The 25,937-nt window shown below is 44.7% G+C and overlaps 1 long non-coding RNA gene across 1 annotated transcript in view; it reads left to right on the top strand.

Annotated features, from left to right (window-relative positions):
• Positions 1-2,225: 2,225 nt before the first annotated feature.
• Positions 2,226-25,937, top strand: part of LOC140596170 (uncharacterized) — a 36,770-nt gene continuing 13,058 nt past the window's right edge. Inside the window, exon 1 of the long non-coding RNA XR_011998188.1 lies at positions 2,226-2,423. This is a non-coding gene — a long non-coding RNA (uncharacterized lncRNA). The remainder of the gene's footprint in view (positions 2,424-25,937) is intronic.

Raw genomic sequence — 25,937 nt, 5'->3', positions numbered from 1 at the left:
ATTAGGAGCTCAGTAATCACCAAATAAACTCTGAGCTTTGAGGTTAAAAATAGACGACTATCTTCATGTTCAATTATACAGTATCAATTACTAATACAACTGATGTTTCAGCGTCTCAGTGAGACCAGATACCATCTTCTATGGAGGTATCTTGGTATTAATTAATGACTGCTTTATTCTCATTATTCACAAGGAAAAATAGGGGTCGTGTCACATTAAAATTAAGATTATCTTAGTTTATCTGGGCTCTTAAACAAAGATCATTCAAAGTAATTATATTTTGAATTAACAGAGGTAGGCAATTTATCTCGTTATTTTTTGTTCAAAGACAGAAAATAAGGATCAGAAATAAGCAAAGTTTCATTCTGAGGATAGGAAGAACCAAACAAACATGTCTTGACTTTTGCAATATTTCCCTTGCTAAAGGGGGAATGAGGGAACCGTAAAAGACGTGACTTTGCAAAGTCAAGTCCTTTTTAAAAGACTCGGATCGAAATTCTTGCTATGCAACAAGGATTCAGGTTTGATTAATTTTCTGCAAGCGACGTGACAGCGGTGTTTTAAAAGATTAATTAAAATTGAAGTGTTACGGAGCAGGAATTCAACCTGCAGAGGCGTCCCTGGCGCCTTGGGGGGCTTTGCAAGCGAGTCCCAAGCCCAAACTGCGGGCTTTCCCGAGCCTGGGACGCAACTCCCCGTCTCCTGGAGAGGAACGCGGAATTTGGCAGGGCGCCCGCCTGGCCGCCTGGCATCCCGAGCTGGCCGCCAGCTCCCGGGGGTGGGGACGGGGTGTGTCCCGGGGAACCCGCTGCCGAGAGAACTGCTGGCGCGGCTCTCGGAGCGCCAGTGAGGTCCAGGGTCACGCCAGAGGCCGGAGGGGACTCCAGGAAGCCGGGAGCTGACGGCCCCAGGCCGCGTCCCCCTCTGGGGGGAGGGGCGGGGGGACTCCCACTTTGTGCCCGGCTCCTCCGGGGCCCCCTCCAGGGTCGCGAGCGCGCGGGGCGCGCGGATGGCACTGTGAGAGGGCGCCGGCCCGAGCCTAGGGCGTGCTGCGGCCCCGGCCGGGGCGCGGGCCTGCCCCAGGCTGCCCTGCCTCGGCTCGGGCTCGGGCTCGGGACCCCGGAAGGCCACCCAGCCGCGTCCTCCCACCTCGCCGCTCACTTTCCCGCCCCAGCTCCTGTTCCCCGGCATCCCCGTCCCCTCGCCTCACTGCGACGCCTGGGTCCAAGCAAGAACTGCAGCTGAGCGCAATTGTAACTACTCAAGAAGACACAGTCGCGGGAGCCCTCCGGGCCGCGCGCGGCGGAAAGGCGACGCGGGTGGCGCCCGAGAGGGTGGCTGGGGGAGGAAGGGGGCCTTCGCTCGCAGCTCGCCTCCCAGGGCGCAAACGCAGGGTCCCCCCCTCTCCGGCGGGCGGGGCTGCGCACCCCCGGGCTCGCTCCCCGCGGCCTCGGCGCTGGGGCTGTCCCTCCGCCCTGCGGCGGCGCCGGGAAACCCCTTCCTCCGCGGCGGGTCCCCGGGGTCGGGGCCTAAAGGGCTCCCCGGGGACTCTCCGCGCCGGGGAGGCGACTTGGTTCCTCCTCCCCGTCACGTCTGCCTCTCCCACCCTCTCCCGAGCGACCTCGGAGGTGGCAGCGGAGCGGGAAGGGAGGCGGGCCCACGGGTGGAGGAGGCCCGGGAGCGGGAGCCGGGGGAGTCCGGGTCGGAGAGGAAGCTCTGGGGAGCAGGGGAAGGGGCCGTGGGCGAGGAGGACGCAACTGGCCAGGGGAGGGCGGGGGGCGAGGCGCGAGTCCCTCTCCTTCCGAGTGGCGCAGGGGGACCTCCTCCCCGGGGAGCCCCCACCCAGCAGCTCCCAACCTTGAGAACAAAGGGTCTGGGAAGCACGGTCGGGGTCGGGGAGCGGAGGTGGAGGGAAGCAGGAAGGCAGGCGGTGGGGGCAGGGGAGGGCGCTTCCCCACGTTTCCTCTCGCGGCCGAATGACGGAAAGCTCCCTCCGGCTAACGCCTCACTGAGGTCGCTTCGAAATCCGGGAGGGCTCGGGTTCCTTACCTAACGGACGCACTCGCTCCCTTCCTCCCCCAGCGTCCCCACCCCCTCCGGGGACCGCGGCCCGCGAGCCGCGAGGCTGGCTGCGCGCCGCGGCGCGGGTGGAACCGCGGGGCAGCAGCGCCTCCTGCAGGTGCCTGGCGCCTCCGCAGCCGCCGCGCGCGCGGCCTCTTAAGGTGGAACCCGCCTGGTCCCCCACCCGCGCTCTCGGCGCTTCCGCACCCCGGCTCCTCGCGGAGTGGGCCCGACTGTCCTGAACGGTCGGAGTCCCTTGGTCCCCGCTGCGGTCCCCTTGATCCCTTGGCCCCGCGACCTGCAGCGCTTTCGTGGAAGCCCCGGTGTCGATTCGGACGGTCACGATGGATACTTCCCTGCAGGTATCAAAGGGTGCGAGAGTCGCACTTCGGGGCGGAAAGATCCGAACAGCATTTCTCTAACCGGAAAGCAAACTTTTATTTTTCCTTTATTAAAAGCAGAAGCCGAGCGGGAAAGGGTCGCCGAGAGCTGAGCTTCTCGTGGGTCTTTCGGATCTAAGTGTGGAGGGTGAGGCTGGCGGGTCGGAGACCCCGCAGACTCGTGGGCCGGCGTGGGCGCAGCGGGCCGGGGAGGAGCGGCGGGGCCGCGGGGCCCCCCTGCCGCGTCGCGGGCGTCCCGGCTTTCAGCCCACTCTCGCCTGGACCCTTTGTTTAGCGAACGTGGAGAGGCTAGAACACCAGTTTCTGTTTCTTTCTTTTTCTCTTCTCTCCTAACTAACTGTGCGTGTGCGTGTGCGTGTGCACGTGAAGTCCTGGTTCCCGGAATGTGAGCGTCCTCAGTGAGCTCGAGGTTCTTGGGGGAAAACCCAAGAGCCGCGAGCAGGACACGAACGCGCCGACTCCGGTCCCGCTGCCTTGGGCAGCAAATCCCTTTCTCTTGCTCTTCCCTCCTCCGCGTGCAGGAGAGGGGCCCCCGCACCCCCAGGACCTGGGGCCGCAGAGCGCGCGCGCCGGAGCCCCCGGGGAGGGGCCGGGGCCGCGAGGCTCACCTGCGCCTGGGGAACCTCCTTTCCCCCGCGCCCCGGGCCGCGCGGTCTTGGCTCCGCCCCGACGGGCCCCGCCCCAGGGAAGCCCGGCCGCGGGGGGGGGGGGGGGGAGGGGGGAGGGGGGCGCCGCCGGGGCAGCTCCCAGGGGCAGGTGCCGCAGGGTCACACTCGCCCCGGGGGCTGCAAACCGCAGGCGAAAGTCGAGAGGGGCTGGAGCGTTTCCTCTAATCCGTTTTACGCTGTGAAAACCGCAGAGCTGTCGCCCAGGCGGCCACTTTTTAATTGGGAGGCAAACAGACGAAAAACCCAAACAGACGCGCGAGCTGACTTTCCTTCCCTCGGTTTTCTCCGCCCTGGGGCGGACAGGGCACCCGACGGCCGCGCTGGCCCACGGCTGCTCCCCGCGCGGGTCTCCGGCCGCGCCCTGGTCCCCGCGGGGCGCCGCGGCAGCAGGCTCCACGCAAGCCCCTGGCGCTTTCTCGCGCGTGCTGGCGGGCGGATGCGGGAACGCGGGTGAGGCCGGCTCCGAGCCCGGAAAATCGGCCCCGGGTCCAGCTCCTTCCGAAGCGCGGGGCTGGGAGAGCAGGGGTTGGGGCCCCCAGGCGGGGCCCGACTCCAAGCCGCGCACAAGGAGCACCTGCAGACGCCCGTGGAGTCGCGCAGCTTCCCCTGGGGGAGAGCAGAGGTTGGCAGACGCGCTGCGCGGCGCCAGAGCCGACCCTCCCCTTACCGCGCCCCGCGGGGGTGCTCAGCCCCTTGGGGGTCCCCCTACCCCGGGAAGCGAGGAGCGCGGAGGGCGCGGGAGACCCGGGCGGGTGCGGCGGGCGGCCGTGGACCCCCGTCCTCACGACCGTGGAGCTCTCCTTCCCACGGCGATGTGCCGAGGGTCCCGCGTGGACAGTCCTTTTTATTTTATTTTATTTTTGAGAAAAATAGGGAAATTTTCCCTATTTTTAGGGAAACTTGTGGTCGTGGAGGTAGGAAAAGGAAAAAAAAAAGTCAAAAGAAAGGAGGAGGCTTTATTGAAAAAGCAAAATCAGGAAAATTGGCGTGGTCGAATCGTGGAGAGGGAGGGAGGGAAGGGAGGATGAAGAAGACTTTCCTTCTTTGTTCTTAAAAACCCGAGCACTTCCCCCCCCCCCCCCCCATCTTTTTCCCAAAATCAAAATACAGAGAGGCACTTCTTCTTGGAGCATGTTTATGGAATTGAAAGATAAAAACTGCTCATTATTGGTTCACTTTAAAAATATTTGCTGGGTTGAGCAAAGTTTTTAGAAGGTCCTTTCTCACCCAGCCCCAGTGTGAAACTCATTTTGATTTAAAGTAGACTGAGGATAAAAATTGCAGAAGAGAAAAATGTATACATTCGTCTGTACATATGTCCACAATGCAGCAGAGTTGGTTTTCCCTCCAGTCTAAGACAAGAAAATCCATAGTAAATTATGTGTGATGGCTTAGTTTTTTTCTGGTATCCTCTTGTCACCAGAGAGGAGTACTGAATTATCTTTCTCTCCACTCCCAATTAATAAATCTACCGAGAGAGAGAACTCTCATTATGAGAATGTGACTTTTTTTTTCCCTCTCCTGGTTTTCTTTCTTTCCCACACATGAACCACACACAGACTATACATCATGCGCAGACTTCTCCCTAATCAGCCTGTAATGTATGATCTATAAATCCATGTTCATGTTTTAAGTTTCCACTGAAGTTCGGAACACTGTTGAGGACCTACTTTGTTCTTCACCACGTGTGCACTTCATTAGGGATCTTTGGTAAACCAATAAAATGATTATCTTTGCTTTGAATTTCCTTGTGATTAAATGGAAAATAACATCAACGCACAATTTAAACAATATTTTTTATATCAAATGTCAACGAGTGAAAACTGGACCATCATTGTTTCAGATATTCAGAATGATGGCTTCTCACTTGCAGTAATATTTTGGCAAAACTATATTAATGGAAAATTACTAAAAACTGCACGCATTCCGTATAGAGAGGCTTATTCGCTGAGCTTTACCTCCAACAACTTAAGCTATCTGGTTCAAATTACTTAAGTAATTTCAAGTGAAGGAAGGGCTTGGAAAATTAGGGACTGTGGAATAATTTGTGTTTTGGTCTTTTCATGAAACTTTAATCAAATCTGATTTTTGTGAAAACTAAAACAATGCAATAATCCCTTAAGTGATTTTGTAGAATAATGTGTGATTGTTTAAAAAAAAAAACAAAAAAAAAAAACAAGTGTGCCCCAAGGATATTTTAATGAAACTAGATGAATACAAATATAACTATTCTGAAGTTGTTTTTCTATTTATTTTTCTCTGTCTCAAATGTAAGACACATAGGACTCCAGAATATGTACTTTAATGTGTTCTGATAATAAGAAAACTATGGCTGCTTTTCTCAGAGGAGCACAGTTATCTAGGGGCAGTGCCAAAATCATTAGATAAGCATCATCTTTCCTATCACATCATTGTCTACATGAAATTCCATCTTAGGAAATATGCAGGAATATTATATTTGTTTCAGAAGCTTGAAAATACAATAGAATTTGAAATATTGAAAATATGATTCTTAGTTGACAGTATCTTAGAAGTTGCAGAGGTATCTCTTTTTGAGATGACTAATAATGACTGACTTTAATAATGTTGGAACACAAGGAAAGATTTCAATAGCAGGCAAGATGTGATGAATGGACACTAGGAACAATGGAAGCTAATGACAAAACATGCCAACTTTTAGAATTCTATTTAAATCATTATTTTTCCTTCCAGGGTAGAGGAAGATGCCCAAGTGCATCAATGTTCATCAGATGCAGGGTAATAAAAATGTGAGCGACAGTCAATGGACCGTGACTGTAATATGATTGTTAGCGTAGGTGGGTGAGCACACTGGAACATTTGTTCCTGTCTAAAGAAGGTTCGTGGTCCTCAGTGGAGGTAGGGGAAGTTTGTAGAAAATTGAGGCCAGGAGGAGAAGAGGGAAAGAAGGTTCTACAAAGAATAAAGCAAATTCAGTAATTAAAAAACTACTTGTTTTCTGTTTTAGATTCGACTTGAGTCGATAGTTCCTGCCAGCTATTTAGATGAAAATAAAAGGAATATCACTTAATAAGCAGATGCTCTGATACATTTTCCTCTTAAAGGGTCTGATTCCTGGCATCCAAAGGAAACTGGAATACAAGTTAGTATGAGAACTTGAATTTGTTCTGCCAGAGTGAAAATTGGTTCCATTAGGCGTCAGTCACAGAACTCTTATAGACCTGGCGAGGGCCGTAGATATGATATATCCAACTAGCTGAAATAATAAAGTCTTAAGTAATGCTAGATGTGCTTTGGGAAACCATCCAGTGGGTTTTAATTTTTTTTTTTTTTTTTAATGAAAGTTTCCTAATTTTACAATCCTCATAAATCTGGGCCAAGCCTAAATTAGGTCATCAGGGTGAGTGAAAACTTAATGCCTGACCCTTTGGAGATAACATGATAGAAAGAACTTAAAATGTGAAATATTTGATTGTGCGCAATCTCTAGCAAGGATTCATTCCTGGACATTTTTCGTACTCTCTTGCCCATGCTTCCTTCTCATTATAGATTTATAGTGCTCTGGAGAAACCCTTGGAAGAAGTGATATATCAGACAGACATACTGTCTAAAAGCTTACAAGTTCGTGTCTGACTACATAAATAAAAATCTAAACAACAACAGCAACAAAAGAAAATCAACTGTATCTTAGAGGAATAATTATATCCAATATATTAAGAGGAATGAGAAAAATGTGCACGTTATCCAAAAGTTCACGGTTTATTAAATATAGAAGGGTTTCAAATAAATTCATAACACACATGGATTTATATACATAAACGTAATGATCTTTCTTTAAAAAAAGAAAAGATTTTATGTATTTATTTGAGACGGAGAGAAAGAGCACAAGCAGAGGGAGAGGCAGGGAAGTAGAGGGGGGAAACAGGCTCCCCGCTGAGTGAGGAGCAGGATCTGGGGCTCAGTCCCAGGACCCTGGTATTATGACCTGAGCTGGTGTTAGATGCTTAACCTACTGAGCCACCCAGGTACCCCGTAATGATCTTTCTTTTTTTCTTTTTTTTTTTTTTTAATGATCTTTCATAAATAAAATTGATTGGAACTCCTGGCATGTTCCTTATATGAAAATATTTTATAGCTTTCATTAAATGATTAGTTACACATTACTAGAATTTAAAAATTACTAATGAGAAATAGAATATCGGGCAATAGAAAAATTAAAATAAGTTTAAGTTCTGTTAAATTTGTCATAGAAACCTCTTTTTTTGTACTTTTTATTTTGAGCAGAAAACTTGTCAACTTATTATTTGGCATCAATTTCTCCTTTTACGTATTTTGCTGTATCTACTTGTGAACAGATGTTATTAGCTAAGTTAACAGTACTGAATACAGTAATCATAAAATCTCAGAAGTAATGTTTTGCCATGAAAAGTAATTCAAGTTTAGATTTATGGACAACTCAGAAAGCTTACTTACTTTAATTGATTATTTTCTTATTCTTGACATGCCACCAGATTAACTTATTTTGTCTACAAATGGCAGATACCAACATTTTCAAGACATGTAAAAACAAATGTTATCTTCCACAATTTTTGTAATTTGAGACTTGAACTGAGCCTCTCCGAGTTCTTTAACAAATGATTAAAAGTAGATGAGGGAAGAAGTTTGTTTGTTTCTTTCTTTCTTTCTTTCTTTTTTCTTCTTTCTTTTTTTAGGATTTTATTTATTTATTCATGAGAGACACACAGAGAGAGCCAAAGACATAGGCAGAGGGAGAAGCAGGCTACCTGCAAGGCCCAATGTGGGACTCAATCCTGGACCCTGGGATCACGACCTGGGATGAAGGCAGATGCTCAACCACTGAGCCACTCAAGTGACCCCCAAGTTTGCATTTCTTTTGCCACTTAAGGAAAACACTGAGGAATATTCCTCAGAATAAATATAAATGTAAGCTTTTTTAAATTTTTTAAATTTTTTTTTTTTTTTTTTTTTTGGTTCTTACAAAATATCTCTTGGCTCCAAAAATGGTTGAGCAGCAAAAAAGTCTCCATTAGGGGTGCCTGGGTGGCTCAGTCGATTGGACATCTGTCTTTGGCTCGGATCATGGTCTTGGGGTCCTGGGACTCAGCCCTGCATTAAGCTCCCTGCTCAGTGGGGAGTGTGCCTCTCCCTCTGCTCCTCCCCCTGCTCTCTCTCTTTCTCAAATGAATAAATAGAATCTTTTTTAAAAAGTCCCCATTAAAATTTAATGCCACCTGGCTGTTGAAAAGCAATTCTGGAGGCTTTACCAGAAGCTGCATGTCAGAGCCTAGCTCTTCCTGGGTTTTCTCTCCTCCTGCATTTCACAGGAGATTCCTTTGCCCTGTGGGAGTGTTGCTCTTCCCAATAGCGTGGAAAAAAATTGCAATAGTCAGTTTTAGGAGTGTTGCCTTTGACAGCGTGTCTCAGGGGACTTAATATTCTAGGTGGCAATTGGCCAAAATAAGTAGGAAACTGAGGGGACCTGCCAAGCTCTACTGCTGCTAAAAGTGCTGCCATAACTAAATAGAAAGTGGAAGGAAAGTTTTTCTATTAAAAAGAACTAGAAACTGAAAGGCTAGTGGCGAGGAAGAACTACTCCCCGTGTGGGTGTCTAGGGGGAAGGATGAACATTTGTAGATTTTTTTTTAAAGATTTTTATTTATTCATTCATGAGAGACACAGAGAGGGGGCAGAGACATTGGCAGAGGGAGAAGCAGGCTTCATGCAGGAGGAGCCCAATGTGGGACTCGATCTCAGGACCCAGGCACCCCCAACATTTGTAGATCTTTATAACAATCTTATAAAAAAGCTTTTTGAGGGATGCCTGGGTGGCTCAGCGGTTGAGCGCCTTCTTTCAGCCCAGGGAGTGATCCTGGAGTCCCAGGATTGAGTCCCAGGATCGAGTCCCATGTCGGGCTCCCTGCGTGGAGCCTGCTTCTCTCTCTGCCTGTGTCTCTGCCTCTCTCTCTCTCTCTGTGTCTCTCATGAATAAATAAAATAATAATAAATAAATAAAAAAAATCTACTCTCAAATAGCTTTTTTTCTTTCTTGTAAAGATTTTATTTATTTATTCATGAGAGACACAGAGAGAGACACAGAGAAGCAGAAAGAGAGACACAGGCAGAAAGAGAAGCAGGCTCCATGCAGGAAGCCCAATGTGGGACTTGATCCTGGAACCCTGGGATCACATCCTGAGCCAAAGGCAGGCACTTCAACCACTGAGCCATGCCAGAGAGTAGGTTTTATTTTAAAAAATCTTATAACAAAGCTATTTGAAGATAGTTTTGTTGATTTGAATATTGCTTTCCTTCGTGCTTGAGACACTGGAGTCTTATCACTAACAATACTCACATTTGCCTGAGCTGTGAAAATAATATGATGTGGAATCCCAACAGTTGCTTCAATGGCCACAAATCTAGGCCAGTCCAGAATGTGCAGCCCTTTGTAATGTGACTTTGCTGCTCCCATCCAGAAGCAGAATCCCTTCTCTAGCCCCTGTAATAGTGTAGGCTGGCCTTTGTGATTTACTTTGACAAATGTGATAGGGTGAAAGTGATGTTGGGCCAGTTCTAGAATGTAGGCCTCGAAGAGCTTTGCAGCTTCCACCTTTGTTCTCTTGCAACTTCATGGCACCAAGAAGCCTGGGATGAAAGATCACAAAGAGAGGGGCCCAGTTGTCTCAGCAATTCCCACTGAGCCCAGCCCCCAGCACACCCACCAGCTGAATGCAGCTACATGAGTGAGCCCAGGCAAAAGCAGCAGCAGAACCACACAGCCAACAGAATCATGAAAAATAATAAATCATTGCAGGCTTAAGCCACTAAGCTTTGAGGTGGGTTGTTACACAGCAATAGATAACCATATTTGTCTTGTTGTCTGTAATTATCCTGATCACACAAAGTTGAGAGAGAATTTGTTGACACAGCAAGTGTTTAAATCAAGAGCTCTCGGCTTGTTTTTTTTTTTTTTTTTTTTTTAAGAGCCCGAGTTAGCCTATGTGAAGTCGTCACAGGCCTAAGGTTACTATCTCTGATTGTTATCGTGACATTTGATTGTCCTCCGTGAAGTTGGTGAGATTGAAGAAAATCACATTATTTTGTATCATCCACAGAGTGACTGGGTGAAGCAGGCAGGGGGCTTGTTACCTACATGTTAAGGTTGAATGCACAGGTCCAGGAACGCAACGAAAGTGTACAGACCAATGTGTGGCTTGAGAAGGGATGTCCCTGAGGAGATGTCAATGAGCCTCTTTTTTCCTTTTTGGAGAATGACTGGAGAAATTCTCCTGATACTAGAGGATGCTAGAGGATTTCGGAAGTTTGCTTTCATCACGGCAGAAGTGTCAGACTGAGCCACATTAATCAGAGCCAGTGGAGAGGACAACAGAGCTGACACCAACAGGAACAGAAGCTGAGAGAAACCAGCCTGCATGAGGCCTAGGCATCCGGATTTAATGGAAAGCCATTTATCCACTCCATTCATTCAACAATAATTTGCTGAGGGTCTTTTATCTGTTCTAGGCACTGGAGACGCAGTGGTGGATAAATCCTACAAAGCCTCTGCCTCCATGGGAGTTATTCTGGGAGGGGGCTTATGACAACAAGTAAACGAACACTGTGATAATAGAGAGGAGTGCTATGAGAAAAATGAAAGAGTAATGTAATAACGAGTGATGGTGGTAAGTGTGGAGGGCACTTTAGAGTAGGTGGTCAGGGAAGGCTTCTCTGAGATGACCTTTGACAGATGTGGGCTTAAGTCCTGGCACTGCTTCTTAGTAGCTATGTGACATGAGATAGCCAAGTAACCCCTCTGAGTCTCACTTTTCTTATCTGTTAGGTGGGGATAAGGATAGGAAGTTGGTGTGTAGGATCAATGAAGTCATGCAGGTAAAATGTCTCATACAGTTAAGGCTCTCAAGTAATTATCAATTGCTTTGAACTCTTCTTTCTTCCAAGTGGTGTGACAAGCTTAGGCATGGTTCTAGCATTCCTCATTGGGGAATGCAGGTGGCAATTGGGTGGAATAATTCTTCATTGTGCAAGACTGCATGTATGCATTGCTGGACATTTGACAAGCCTGGCTAACTAAATGCCAGGAGAATTTCTCCAGTCATTTTGATGACTCTAAAACCACCCTGTGTGGGTTAGCTTTCGCTAAGTAACAAATCATCCAAAATGTAGTGGCTTAAAACAAAAACCATGTATTATTCCTCATGAGCTACTGGGTTGGGCTATGGGTCTTCTAGTTGGAGCCAGACTGAATGGTCCAGATTAGTCTCCTTTACATGTCCAGAGCCTGAGATAGCTGGGATGGCTAGGTCTCTCCCCATAGTGTCTCTCATATTCTAGGGGGCTAACCTGAACTTCTTTACATAGTAGTGACAGCATTATCGGCAGTGAGAGGAGGCAAGCCCCAATACATAAAGCATTTTTCAAGCCTCTGCTTAGTTAATCTGTGCTAACGTCCTGTTGGCCAAGGTAAACCACACGGCCAAGCCTAGAGGCAAAAGGTAGAAAAATGGATTCCAACTCTTTATGGGAGGAATTACAAAGTCACATAGTAAAGGGACATGCATCCAGCAATGAGAAGAATTTGTGCCCATTTTTCATTTTTGCTGTTCATCAAAGTCCTGCTCTGGCTACAAATTATTCACCTTCCTCCCATGTGTGAAACATGCTTATCCATGACCCAAGACCCTCAAACTCTTTTTTTTTTTTTTTTTAAAGATTTTATTTATTGGGATCCCTGGGTGGCGCAGCGGTTTGGCGCCTGCCTTTGGCCCAGGGCGCGATCTTGGAGACCCGGGATCGAATCCCACATCGGGCTCCCGGTGCATGGAGCCTGCTTCTCCCTCTGCCTATGTCTCTGCCTCTCTCTCTCTCTGTGACTATCATAAAAAAAAAAATTAAAAAAATAAAAATAAAAAAAAAACAAAAAAAAATTAAAAAATACCTATTTAAAAAAAAAAAGATTTTATTTGTTCATGAGAGACACACATAGAGAGGCAGAGACACAGGCAGAGGGAGAACCAGGCTCCATGCAGGGAGCCCGATGTGGGACTTGATTCCCTGGTCTCCAGGATCACACCCTGGGCTGAAGGTGGTGCTAAACCGCTGAGCCACCAGGGCTGCCCAAGACCCTCAAACTCTTGTGCCAATTCAGTTCACTATCTTTTGATCTGCACCAGTTCTGAATGTGGATAAGAGTGCACTGTTGGGTGAAACTATTCTTTTTTTCAAAATTGTGATAAAATACACATTACATAAAATTTACCATGTTAGCCATTTTTAAGTGTATAGTTCAGTAGCATTAAGTACATTCACGCTGTTGTCAACCATCCTTCTCTAGAACTTTTTTCATCTTGCAAAAGTAAAACTCCACACTTGGGACACTGACTGGCTGGCTCAGCTGGTAGAGTGAGCGACTCTTGATTTTGAGATTGTGGGTTTGAGCCCCATGTTGGGTGTAGAGATTACTTAAGCAATACAAAATCTTAGAAAAAAAACCCACAACAACTCTGTGCCCATTAAACAATAACTTCCTATCTCCCTTCCCCCAGCCCTTTGATCATCCCCTAGCAACCACCATTTTACTGTCTCTGCTTATTTGACTATCTTAAGTACCTCACATACGTGGAAACCTACACTATTTATCCTCTTGTGACTGTTTTATTTTATTTAGCATAGTGTCTTCAAGTTTCAACCACAATTGAAGCATGTATCAGAATTTTCTTCCTATTTAATTTCTATTTGAGTATAGCTGACATACAACGTTACAAAACTTCACAAATTTGTGCATTATCCTTTTCTAGGGTCCAGGCTAATCTTCTCTATGGTATCCTAATTTTATTCTTTTAAGATTTATTTATTTATTTTAAATATTTTATTTATTTATTCATGAGAGACAGAGAGGCAGAGACATAGGAAGAGGGAGGAGAAGCGCAGAGAGCCCGATGCAGGACTCCATCCCAGGACTTCGGGATCATACCCTGGGCCAAAGGCAGACACTCAACCGCTGAGCCACCCAGGTGTCCCAAAGGATTTATTTATTTATAACAATTTCATTTATTTATTTGAGAAGGGGCAGGAGTGGGGGTTGGGCTGGGACAGAGGGAGAGGGGGAAGCAGACTCCCTGCTGAGCATGGAGCCAGACTCAGGGCTCCATTCCAGGACCTCGAGATCATGACCTGAGCTGAAGTTAGACACTTAACTGACTGACCCACCCAGGCACCCCTAGAGATTTATTTATCTATTTGAGAAAGAAAGAGAGAGACAGAAAAAGAGCAACAGAGAGACAGAGAGACAGAGAGAAAGAAGGGGGCAGGGACAGAGGGAGAGGGAGAGAGAGAAAAATCTCAAGCAGATCCCCCATGGAGCATGGAGCCTGATGGGGCTTTACCTCATGACCCTGAGATCACTACTGGAGCTGAAATCTCTGAGTCAGATGCCCAACCCACTGAGCCACCCAGGTGCCCCTTATTCCAATTTTAGTATAGGCACTATCAAAGTCAGCATTTTCCTCTTTAAAGCTGAATTGTGTTCCATTGTATGTATATACCACATTTTATTTACCCATTCTTTGGTTGAAAGACATCTGAGCGGCTTCCACCTTTTGGCTATTGTGAGTAGTGTGGCTATGAATATGGGAGTGCAAATATCTGTATCACTGCTTTTAATTATTTTATACCCAGAAGTAGAATTGCTGGATCATATGGTAATTCTATTTTTAATTTTTTGAAGAACTGTTGCATCTGGCTATTCTTAATCCAAAGGACTGTGAGTTAGAAAGGCATGTTATCAGACACTTAATGAACACTGTCCTTCAAAAAGAGGAAGTACAGGGGCACCTGTGTGGCTCAGTTGGTTAAGCACCTGCCTTTGGCTCAGGTCATGACCTCAGGGTCCTGGGATCAGGCCCCACATTGGGCTCTTGCTTGGCAGGGAGCCTGCTTCTCCCTCTCCCTCTGTTGCTCCCCCTGCTTATGCTCTCTCTTTATCTATCTATCTATCTATCTATCTATCTAATAAATAAATAAATAAAATCTTAAAAAAAGAGGAGGTACAATGATGAGGAAGTATAGGAGGTACATAGCAATAATTGATTCATAATATTTCTTTCTTTTTTTTTTTATGATAGTCACAGAGAGAGAGAGAGAGAGAGAGGCAGAGACACAGGCAGAGGGAGAAGCAGGCTCCATGCACTGGGAGCCCGACATGGGATTTGATCCCAGGTCTCCAGGATCACGCCCTGGGCCAAAGGCAGGCACCAAACTGCTGCGCCACCCAGGGATACCCCTTCTTTCTTTTTTTAAAAAAGATTTCTATTTATTTATTTATTCATGAGAGACAGAGAGAGAGAGAGAGAGAAGCAGAGATATAGGCAGAGGGAGAAGCAGGCTCCATGCAGGGAGCCTGACGTGGGAATTGATCCTGGGACTCCAGGATCATGCCCTGAGCTGAAGGCAGCACTAACTACTGATCTACCCAGGCATGTGTTTTTCTTTCTTTCTTTCTTTCTTTCTTTCTTTCTTTCTTTCTTCCTTCCTTCCTTCCTTCCTTCCTTCCTTCCTTCCTTCCCTTCCCTTCCCTTCCCTTCCCTTCCCTTCCCTTCCCTTTCCTTTTTTAAAAGATTTTATTTATTTATTCATGAGAGACACAGAGAGGGAGAGAGGCAGAGACACAGGCAGAGGGAGAAACAGGCCAATGCGGGACTCAATCCCGGGACCCCAGGAACACGTCCTGGGCCGAAGGCAAACGCTTGTGCCACCCAGGTGTCCTTTCTTTCTTTTTTTTAAAAAGTAATGTGCCACCCAGGTGTCCTTTCTTTCTTTTTTTTAAAAAGTAATCTCTATGCTGAATGTGGGGGTCAAACTTACTACCTTGAGATCAAGAGTTGCATGCTCTACTGACTGAGCCAGCCAGGCGCTCCTGGTTCATAGCACTTCTGAAGCCCAGCTAGGCACGTTTCGCCAGATCCCCTTCCTTTGGGGATAGAGAATCTTCCTTAATTATGGCCTGTTCTGAAAAGTACTTGCTAATTCACTGTTCTTTGAGGCTTTTTGTTCCACTCTCAGGGATCTTGGCTCTACTTTCTGAGATACCCTAGTTTCCATAGAAATGGCTTGTGTTTGTAGCTGATCAGTTTCCTCAGCCTGCTTCCTGTCCATGGAGACTTGGGAGCTGAGAGGGCTGGTTGGAATTTGGACAATCTCAGTCTCTTTCCAACTGAGCTGATGTAAGTCTCTTAAAAAATGTTGTAGGCTTTCTGTATGTCAGATTTATAGTCTACTCCATAAGATAAAAGTCATATCTACAATTCTTTTCGAGACAGGCCCAGCCTTTAGACTTGTTCATGGCTGTTTTGCAATTAGGCCTCTTTGGGACCATGTCCTTAGGATTCCCAGAAGCTGTTTTTTTTTCTAACGAGAGGTGTCTACTAGCTACCACCGTTTAACAAAGAGTCCTATAGCCAAACCCTCAATTTGATCTTTACCCTGAAGCTATTTTTTACTCAGAGAATCTTTTGCTTCCTGGATCAGCCAGAGATGTAAAATAGTTTTGTTTTCCAACATAAGCAAGTCCTGGATTTTCTGTTTCTTCTAAATTCCAATTGCAGACTCTTGTTCCTTCTTTTGCTCCCCTCTCTCTGGAAGTTCTTTATCGTGTGCAGCTAGGATTAACCAACTGGGACTTCCAACATTCTGCTTGGGAATCATTGTAGCTAGATCCAAAAGTTTATCAGCCACATTTTTCTGTCTTTCGTGTTACCACAGATGACGGTGTTGCCAACTGTTTCACCGCTCTATGACACAAAGCATCTTCTACCTTTGCACTACTTTTCCAGTCTACACTGATGATCCTTTCACTGTTTTTCCAGCCTTGGCTAACAGTTTCCTTCTGCTTTTCCAGCCTCTACCCACTGCCCCTCCCCAACCCTAACCAGCATATTGCAAGCTTTGTTCTGACTGCACTTCACTCACAGGTCCCAGTAATTGTATCAGTGAGAGTTCAGTCAAGGAAGCAGAGCCATCAAAAGCATTATGGAGAGGAGGCATTAGGAATTCGAGACAGGGATCCCTGGGTGGCGCAGCGGTTTAGTGCCTGCTTTGGCCCAGGGCGCGATCCTGGAGACCGGGGATCGAATCCCACGTCGGGCTCCCGGTGCATGGAGCCTGCTTCTCCCTCTGCCTGTGTCTCTGCCTCTCTATCTCTCTCTGTGTGACTATCATAAATAAATAAATAAATAAATAAATAAATAAATAAAGGAATTTGAGACATTACACAAATGTAAGAGAAACCGGAAGTGGAAGTTGGGGAAGGCAATTGAAGGATCAAAAGAAGAACCATTACCCGTCTGCCTGTAGTTGGACAAGTTGGAGCTGCAGAGCTATCAGAGAGGCCAGCCAACCACTCAGGCCCTGATATGGGACCACAGAGGGAGAGCTCACGGACAGGTCTTTAGAAGCTGTTGCCTCTGTGAGTCCGCAACCCTACATCTCTCTGGTGGTATACCTGGGGCTGCTGTTGTTCTCAGGGCCAGTGGTTGAGAAGATGATCTGAATGCAGAGTGAAGGTCAATGAGGACAAGCTGAGGCCTGCTAAACACCTCTGAGTCCATCCTTTGCCTTATCTGACTATAGACCTCCTGATGATAATAGGTGTTGCCTCACTTCTGCCTTCCAAATTTCACTCAAGTTCCTCTTCTGGACAGTTCTAACTTGGAATGCACAGGGAAGGGGATTCTGGGAACTGTACTTAACAAGCTGGTTATAGTTCAATCTAGTGCACATGGCATGCATTTTTCCATGCCTCATGGGGAAATGGTACCACTTTATAGGGGTCTGTTGCAAGAAGTATAAAGGTACAGAGATCTAGGCATTTACGTGTGTCGGGGAGATGGAATGAGGGGGTGAAGGGTAGTGCCCTCATGGTTTTGAGTGATCAGTCTGATTCTATTTTTTTTTAAGATTTTATTTATTTATTCATAAAAGAGAGAGAGAGAGAGAGACAGAGAAAGGCAGAAACACAGGCAGAGAGAGAAGCAGGCTCCATGCAGGGATCCCGATGTGGTACTCGATCCCGGGTCTCCAGGATCACGCCCCAGGCCGAAGGCGGTGTTAAACCACTGGGCCACCGGGGCTGCCTTGATTCTATTTTCTGTTGGAAAACAAAATCCAGAGCACCAGGGTGGCTCAGTGGTTGAGCATCTGCCTTTGTCTCAGGTTGTGATCCTTGAGTCCAGGGACCGAGTCCGGCATTGGGTTCCCTGCGGGGAGCCTGTTTCTCCCTCTGCTTATGTCTTCACCTCTGCCTGTGTCTCTCATAAATAAATAGATAAGATACTTAAAAAAAGAAAACAAGACAAAATCCAGCCTACTGTTCCTGGTGTCTAAGGATTATCTACAGCTGTGGTTTCCAACACTCAATTCACAATAACCTCTACGCCCACTGTCATCTGTCTCCACTAAAACTGATTTTATGAAGACTAGTAATGACCTCCTTGATGCTAAATCCAATGCACATTTTTTGGTTTTTATCATATTTAATTGGGGGAAAGGGCAGGGGGATATGAATTGCCAACCATTTCCTCTTTCATGTTCTTTCTTTCTCTGTTCTTAGGATGGATTATTCTTTTGAGATTTCTTCCATCCATCCCTTCAATATTTGTGTTAGGTTTGTATGCAGGGCTCTCTTCTACTCAGTGGTGTGCTGGAGCAGGCTTGCCGCAGCTCTCAAGAACCGATTGGGTACATCCCTTCACAGTTCCACATTGAGCGATGACAAGTTGGTAGTTTGAAATTGACCACAGTGGGATTATTTACACCACAGACATCAGCAAACGCTACAATCAGAGCTTCTCTTACTGGAGAGCTGATTGGGAAACACTTAACAGCAGCCCATCACTGCTTCTATTCCGGCTTTTCACACTCTCCCTAGATAATCCACAGTTATAGTTTCAAGCACCATCTCTGTATTGATGACTATCACATCTTTCATCTCCAGTTAAGATCTGTCTTTAGGCCCAGCTTTTCAAATACCTTCTGGCTTCCCCTAGCTATTCCACAAGCATATCATATTTCCACTTAAAATAGTTCTTAAAAAAAAATGTCTGTAAGTGAATGGCACTATCCTTGCCCTGTTTTTCACCCCTCATCTCCCCACCCCTTATTCAAACAGTGACCAAATATTCATCAAATATGCTCAAGTACTACTCCAACTCTTTCTAAAATTCAACTTCCTTTCTTTCTTTCTTTCTTTCTTTCTTTCTTTCTTTCTTTCTTTCTTTCTTTCTTTCTTTCTTTCTTGATTTTATTTATTTGTTTGAGAGAGAATGAGAGAGATAGCAAGAGAGAGAGCTCGAGCAGGTAACAGAGGGAGAAGCACACTCCCTGCTGAGCAGAGAGCCTGACGTGGGGCAACATCCCAGGACCCTGGGATCATGACCTGAGCCGAAGGCAGACACTTAACTGACTGGGTCACCCAGGTGCCCCCAGCTGCTCTTCCTGGTACCCACTGCAACAACCTGCATCAGAGTTTCTATTCCAGATTACTGCAATGATTTCCAAACTGACTTTCCTGCATTTGTTCTTACCTCCTCTCAGTCTGTTCTCTGTGCTGCAGCCAGAATGAGCTTCAGAAGCACAGATATGCTCATGTGACTCTCTTATTTAAAACCCATCAGTGGCTTCCCACTGCTGTCAGGATAAAAGTCCACTTTAATTTACATGATGCACAAATTCTTTATGATGAGACCTTGCTTACCTTTTCAACCTCATGGCTTATTATGACTTCCCCAGACATTTTTTAAAAAAGATTTTATTTATTTATTCATGAGAGAGAGAGAAAGAGAGAGAGAGACAGGCAGAGGGAGAAGCAGGCTCCATGCAGGGAGCCCGATGTGGGACTCGATCCTGGGTCTCCAGGATCAGATCATGCCCTGGGCTGAATGTGGTGCTGAGCTGTGGAGCCACCTGGGCTGCCCTTCCCCAGACATTTTTCTTTTCTTTTTTAAGTAAATATTTTATGTATTTATTGGGGGGGGGGGGACGAGCAAGAGCAGGGGAGGGGCAGAAGGAGAGGGAGAGAGACTAGCAGACTCCCCACTGAGCATGGAGCCTGACTCTGGGACTCTGGCTTGGCACTACACCAGGACCCTGAGGTCATGACCAGAGCCAAAGTCATATGCTCAACTGACTGAGCCACCTAGGTGACCCATCCTAGACATTTTTCATTCCAGTCACTTCACACCAAGATTTTTCACCTCTGGGATTTTTATTTATTATTGTTGTTGTTGTTGTTGTTATTAATTGGGGCTTGAATTCACAGCCTTGAAATCAAGACCTGAGCTGAGACAAGAGATGGATGCTATCTGACTGAGCCACCCAGGCACCCCCACCTCTGGGGTTTTTAATGTGCAGTGCCCTTTATCTGGACCATGCCTCCTCTCTGCTCTCACTTTCTCTTTTCATTCCCCTAATCCTTTAACTTAGAAATCACCTCTTCTGTGTGGCAGAGACAATTCTATGTGTTCACCAAATCATTTCATTTTCTTTTTTGGGTGCTGGAAACCTGCCTGACCCATCCCTCTTTCATCTAGGCAGGGCCATGTGGCTAGTCCTGGCTACTGGAGTGTAAATGAAAGTGATGTGTGTTTTCCAGCCATAAGTTGTTAAGTAACTGATGTGCTTTTCCCTAACACATCACCATTCCCACCCCAATCCATCCCTGCCAGGTGGATGCAGGGGCAACCTTGAAGCTCTAAGTTTGTGTAGTCACAGCATAGAAACTGCCTGGGACCCTGAGACACCTTTGGAGGAGAGCACCAAGAAATCTGCCCTAGCTGAACAGAAAATATTTATTGTATTAAGTCACAGACATTTGGGGGTTGTTTTTGCCAGGTAGCAATAAAGGTCCTGATTAATGCAGTTTGGGAATCTGTCACTATATCCCCTTAGAGACTCGGTCAAGTACTTCTCTATCTGTTCCTATAGCACTCTATTCTTCATTCCTCATATAGAACCTCTTTCTGTGTAACATAAATACTGATTCTCTGTTTTCTTCCTGGCAGCTCTAAGCTCTTTGAGGCCAGGGATTGTGTCTTGTTCATGGCTGCCTAGCACAGCATCCAGTACAACTGTAACTGGTTTGTTTGCCAGCTTGCTACAGGAATCCTTTCCTCTCCTCTTTATTAATCAGTAAAGGCCTCATATTTGTATAAAGTGCAGAATTTCTAGAAGGTGTCCCCCCCCCCCCCCCCACCAGTCATCCAAGAATAAGGGCTTATTTAGTCCCAAGCAGTAAGTTCTGCTTTCAAGTATCAGGCAGAGAAACAGCTACAGAATTGAATCAGTTCACCACAGGCTCTGGTCCAAGGGCTTTTGCCCCTTAGAGAGCTGCTCTGTGATATCACACTAGTCAAGGCCTGTGCCCATTGCTGGTCCTCCTCTGTGGCCTTCTAGGCCTTATATAGGACCTGGATCACCTGTGTGCAATTCTCCATCATCGTGCATTCCCTTTTGAAACCTTTGATGTTCTTTGTTCCTGTCCTGTGTCAAGCCTTTGGAGTGGTTGCCGAGACATGGAATATTACAGGGAAGGGGTCAGGATTTCATCACTCTCCTCCCAGGATGCTTCTTCGTCCCCATGCATATTTGCAGTGACCATCTCTGTGTACCAGGCTTTGAGAGACAACCTTTTTCAGGCCACAATAGGTACTCTTATCCTTTCTCCACAAGCAGCAGGTGCCTATTCATCACATACCTACATAACTACTAAAGGCCACTCATGGATCCCCTGCCCTCCCACATCAACAAAGAGCAGATACATTCTGAATGACTTCCTCTGTTTAGCTAAACTAACAGTTCCCAAACTTTTTGGTCTCAGGATCCAATAATTTTCCTGAAAAATGATTGAACTTTTATTTTGGGGGTTCTGGCTATCTATATTTACAATATTAGAAATTAAAATAGAGACATTTGAAAAAATATACTAATTCATTTAAAAATCATAATAAACCCTATACATGTTAATGCAAATAAGATGTATTTTATGAAAATAGATATATTTTCAAAAATAAAAAGCTTTAGTGAGAAGATTGATGTCGTTTCACATTTTTGTAAATATCTTTACTATCTGGCTTAACAAAAGACACCGGATTCTCATGTTTGCTTCTGCGTTCAGTCTGTTGCAATATGTAGTTTTGGTTGAAGTACTTGGAAAATGGAGGAGTATTTTAGTAGCCTTTTTAGATAATCATGATATTATTCTTTGATATCACACCAAAACTTGACAAGTGGTAATTTCCTAAAACTTATTTGCAATGTAGAATCTGAAATCATATCATATCTACTGACCTATTTTTGCAGTTTGAATGGATCTTTTACCCCTACACAACTTTGTCATATCATGCATTGGTCATGTGGAAAATACTAGTCCACTGAAATATGTAGGTCTTTTGAATGTTGACACAATTCATTGAACAATATTAAAAGAATCACATTTGTTATTTTCACTATTGATCTCATCAGAATACCTTAAAATATTGAGAAGCTGTTAAACTTACAGTGGCAGATACAAGTTTTCCAAAATTCTAATTTTCCCTTAAAAGATCACATTTTATCACTGGCAACCACTACTGTCAGTTGTTTTCCTTGAAGTGACAGGCTCACTTCATTTATGTTTGAGAAAATGTGCCAGGTATCCAAGTCAAAATAATCATAGTATGTCTGTCAGTTCTTTCAAGTAAAAATGGTATTCCATGAAAAAGCTGCTAGTTCAGCTCAGAACTCAAGCAATCACACAAGTGCTTTCCCATGGGGCAACCATGCTACTTTGGTATGCAGCAGAAATGTTTTGTTTCCATTTTGGCAGATAGAGTATTAAAATGATGCATAATGTGGGTTGAGATTTAACATAGTTAATGATTTTAAGTAAAAGTGGCTTTATTTTTATCCTTCATTTATCTATCTCTCTACAATCATTTTTTTGTTTGTTTCTTGATTTTCTTGTGAATGTATGATAATAAAGAACACAAAGAGTACCAGTACAGTTTGGTGTCACTGCCTTGTGCTAAGTGGCCAGCATTTATACCCACGTTTGCTTTTTAGCATCAGTGCAAATGTAAGTAGTAGAAAAAGGCAAATGACAGCTTAGTCATATTTGAAAGTACCCTGACCTTTCAGATCCCTTGAAAGGATGTTGGGTCTCCCAAGATTTTCAGACCACACTCTAAGAAATGTTGAGTTAGACAGTTCTTCTTCTTCCTAATTAAAACAAACAAACAAACAAACAAACCCACAAAAAGCATATTAAGGTATATATAATTGATATACAATAAGCTGCACATATGCGGTTTGCTTCTTTACTTAGGAATTTTCTTGAATTCTATCTTTTCAGGCACCCAGCATACGGAAACACTTATTCCACCCTAACCATGTATTCCCTGTCTCTGACTTGGAATTGGGTATTTCTCCAAGGAGCCTTACTTACTTTAGTAAGGGATTGTGTTTAGAACATAGAATCTGGGTGCATGGTCTGCTTATTGCCACTGATTTAAGATTGCTTCTAGGTTTTCTGAATGGTTAGAGCTAGGAGATATAATTCTCTCTCTCTCTCTCTCTCTCTCTCTCTCTCTCTGTAGATAGACAACGTGGGGGAAAAAAATAATTTCCCCTCTACCCTCTGAGTAATTGGCTGACACTCCTGTAATAAAAGACAGATTAACAAGGGAAGAACAAAGAAAAGTTTATTAACATGTATACCTCATGTATACATGACAGAAGCCTAGAGAAAAATGAGTAGCTCTCAGAGGTGGCTTAGAACTTCAGCTTAAATACCATCTTCAGCTAAAGACAAAAGAAAGGTGTGGGGGAGAACAGTTAAGGGGAAGTTTCCAGAAAAAGCATAGTAAACAAGAGTACAATTTGTTATGTAGATATAAGTCAGTGCCTTCTTCATTGACAAGGGTCTAAAGTTGTCTCCAGCATTAACTTTTGTCCTTCTTGGTAGAAAAGGAGAGAAGGGACACCTTTATAAATGTATGTCTTGCTTTAGAGGGAAGGTACAGAGCTTTTTTTGAAACTACTTCTTCTTACTTGCTTTCAGCTCAAAATAATGCTATGTCAGAGTGGCTTATTTGTGACCCTTCAATAGATAGATTTAAAAATCAAGCTCATATTAGTATTTCCAATTCAAATTTAATAGCTTCAGGGTATTTATTTACTTCTTTTATTTTATGTTTCTGTCTCTTTTATGCTGAAAATCTTGGTACCAAACAACAGTAATGTAATTATTTATATTCTTGACCTATAATATATATAAAATAGTTTATGAGCATTTTTATAGTATTACATTCAGGTTCTCATTGCAGCGTGAGATAAGGTTATCAGCTCAGAGTGAAGGGTGTTGGAGGTGTGAGCATAGAGGAGAAGCTCTAAAATAGTTCTTTTCTTTTTTTTTTCTTTTTTAAAAAAGATTTTATTATTTATTTATTTATTTAATAAATTAATTTTTTATTGGTGTTCAATTTACCAACATACAGAAAAACACCCAGTACTCATCCCGTCAAGTGCCCCCCTCAGTGCCCGTCACCCATTAATCCCCACCCCCCGCCCTCCTCCCCTTCCACCACCCCTAGTTCGTTTCCCAGAGTCAGGAGTCTTTATGTTCTGTCTCCCTTTCTGATATTTCCCACACATTTCTTCTCCCTTCCTTTATATTCCCTTTCACTATTATTTATATTCCCCAAATGAATGAGAACATATAATGTTTGTCCTTCTCCGATTGACTTACTTCACTTAGCATAATACCCTCCAGTTCCATCCACGTTGAAGCAAATGGTGGGTATTTGTCATTTCTAATGGCTGAGTAATATTCCATTGTATACAAAGACCACAGCTTCTTTATCCATTCATCTTTCGATGGACACCGAGGCTCCTTGCGCAGCTTGGTTATTGTGGACATTGCTGCTAGAAACATCGGGGTGCAGGTGTCCTGACGTTTCATTGCATCTGAATCTTTGGGGTAAATCCCCAACAGTGCAATTGCTGGGTCGTAGGGCAGGTCTACTTTTAACTCTTTGAGGTACCTTCACACAGTTTTCCAGAGTGGCTGCACCATTTCACATTCCCTCCAACAGTGCAAGAGGGTTCCCTTTTCTCCACATCCTCTCCAACATTTGTGGTTTCCTGCCTTGTTAATTTTCCCCATTCTCACTGGTGTGAGGTGGTATCTCATTGTGGTTTTGATTTGTATTTCCCTGATGGCAAGTGATGCAGAGCATTTTCTCATGTGCATGTTGGCCATGTCTATGTCTTCCTCTGTGAGATTTCTGTTCATGTCTTTTGCCCATTTCATGATTGGATTGTTTGTTTCTTTGGTGTTGAGTTTAAGAACTTCTTTATAGATCTTGGAAATAGCCCTTTATCTGATACGTCATTTGCCAATATCTTCTCCCATTCTGTAGGTTGTCTTTTAGTTTTGTTGACTGTATCCTTTGCTGTGCAAAAGCTTCTTATCTTGATGAAGTCCCAATAGTTCATTTTTGCTTTTGTTTCTTTTGCCTTCGTGGATGTATCTTGCAAGAAGTTACTGTGGCCAAGTTCAAAAAGGGTGTTGCCTGTGTTCTCCTCTAGGATTTTGATGGAATCTTGTCTCACATTTAGATCTTTCATCCATTTTGAGTTTATCTTTGTGTATGGTGCAAGAGAGTGGTCTAGTTTCATTCTTCTGCATGTGGATGTCCAATTTTCCCAGCACCATTTATTGAAGAGACTGTCTTTCTTCCAGTGGATAGTCTTTCCTCCTTTATCGAATATTAGTTGACCATAAAGTTGAGGGTCCACTTCTGGGTTCTCTATTCTGTTCCATTGATCTATGTGTCTGTTTTTGTGCCAGTACCACACTGTCTTGATGACCACAGCTTTGTAGTACAACCTGAAATCTGGCATTGTGATCCCCCCAGATATGGTTTTCTTTTTTAAAATTCCCCTGGCTATTCGGGGTCTTTTCTGATTCCACACAAATCTTAAAATAATTTGTTCTAACTCTCTGAAGAAAGTCCATGGTATTTTGATAGGGATTGCATTAAATGTGTAAATTGTCCTGGGTAACATCGACATTTTCACAATATTAATTCTGCCAATCCATGAGCATGGAATATTTTCCCATCTTTTTGTGTCTTCCTCAATTTCTTTCAGAAGTGTTCTATAGTTTTTAGGGTATAGATCCTTTATCTCTTTGGTTAGGTTTATTCCTAGGTATCTTATGCTTTTGGGTGCAATTGTAAATGGGATTGACTCCTTAATTTCTCTTTCTTCAGTCTCATTGTTAGTGTATAGAAATGCCATTGATTTCTGGGCATTGATTTTGTATCCTGCCACGCTGCCAAATTGCTGTATGAGTTCTAGCAATCTTGGGGTGGAGGCTTTTGGGTTTTCTATGTAGAGTATCATGTCATCGGCAAAGAGGGAGAGTTTGACTTCTTCTTTGCCAATTTGAATGCCTTTAATGTCTTTTTGTTGTCTGATTGCTGAGGGTAGGACTTCCAGTACTATGTTGAATAGCAGTGGTGAGAGTGGACATCCCTGTCTTGTTTCTGATCTTAGGGGAAAGGCTCCCAGTGCTTCCCCATTGAGAATGATATTTGCTGTGGGCTTTTCGTAGATGGCTTTTAAGATGTCAAGGAATGTTCCCTCTATCCCTACACTCTGAAGAGTTCTGATCAGGAATGGATGCTGTATTTTGTCAAATGCTTTCTCTGCATCTAGTGAGAGGATCATATGGTTCTTGGTTTTTCTCTTGCTGATATGA

The sequence above is a fragment of the Vulpes vulpes genome, chromosome 2 (genome assembly GCF_048418805.1).
Source record: "Vulpes vulpes isolate BD-2025 chromosome 2, VulVul3, whole genome shotgun sequence".
Lineage (NCBI taxonomy): Eukaryota > Metazoa > Chordata > Mammalia > Carnivora > Canidae > Vulpes > Vulpes vulpes.
Note: the sequence above shows the minus strand (reverse complement) of the source record. Positions and strands in the feature narration are given on the sequence as shown.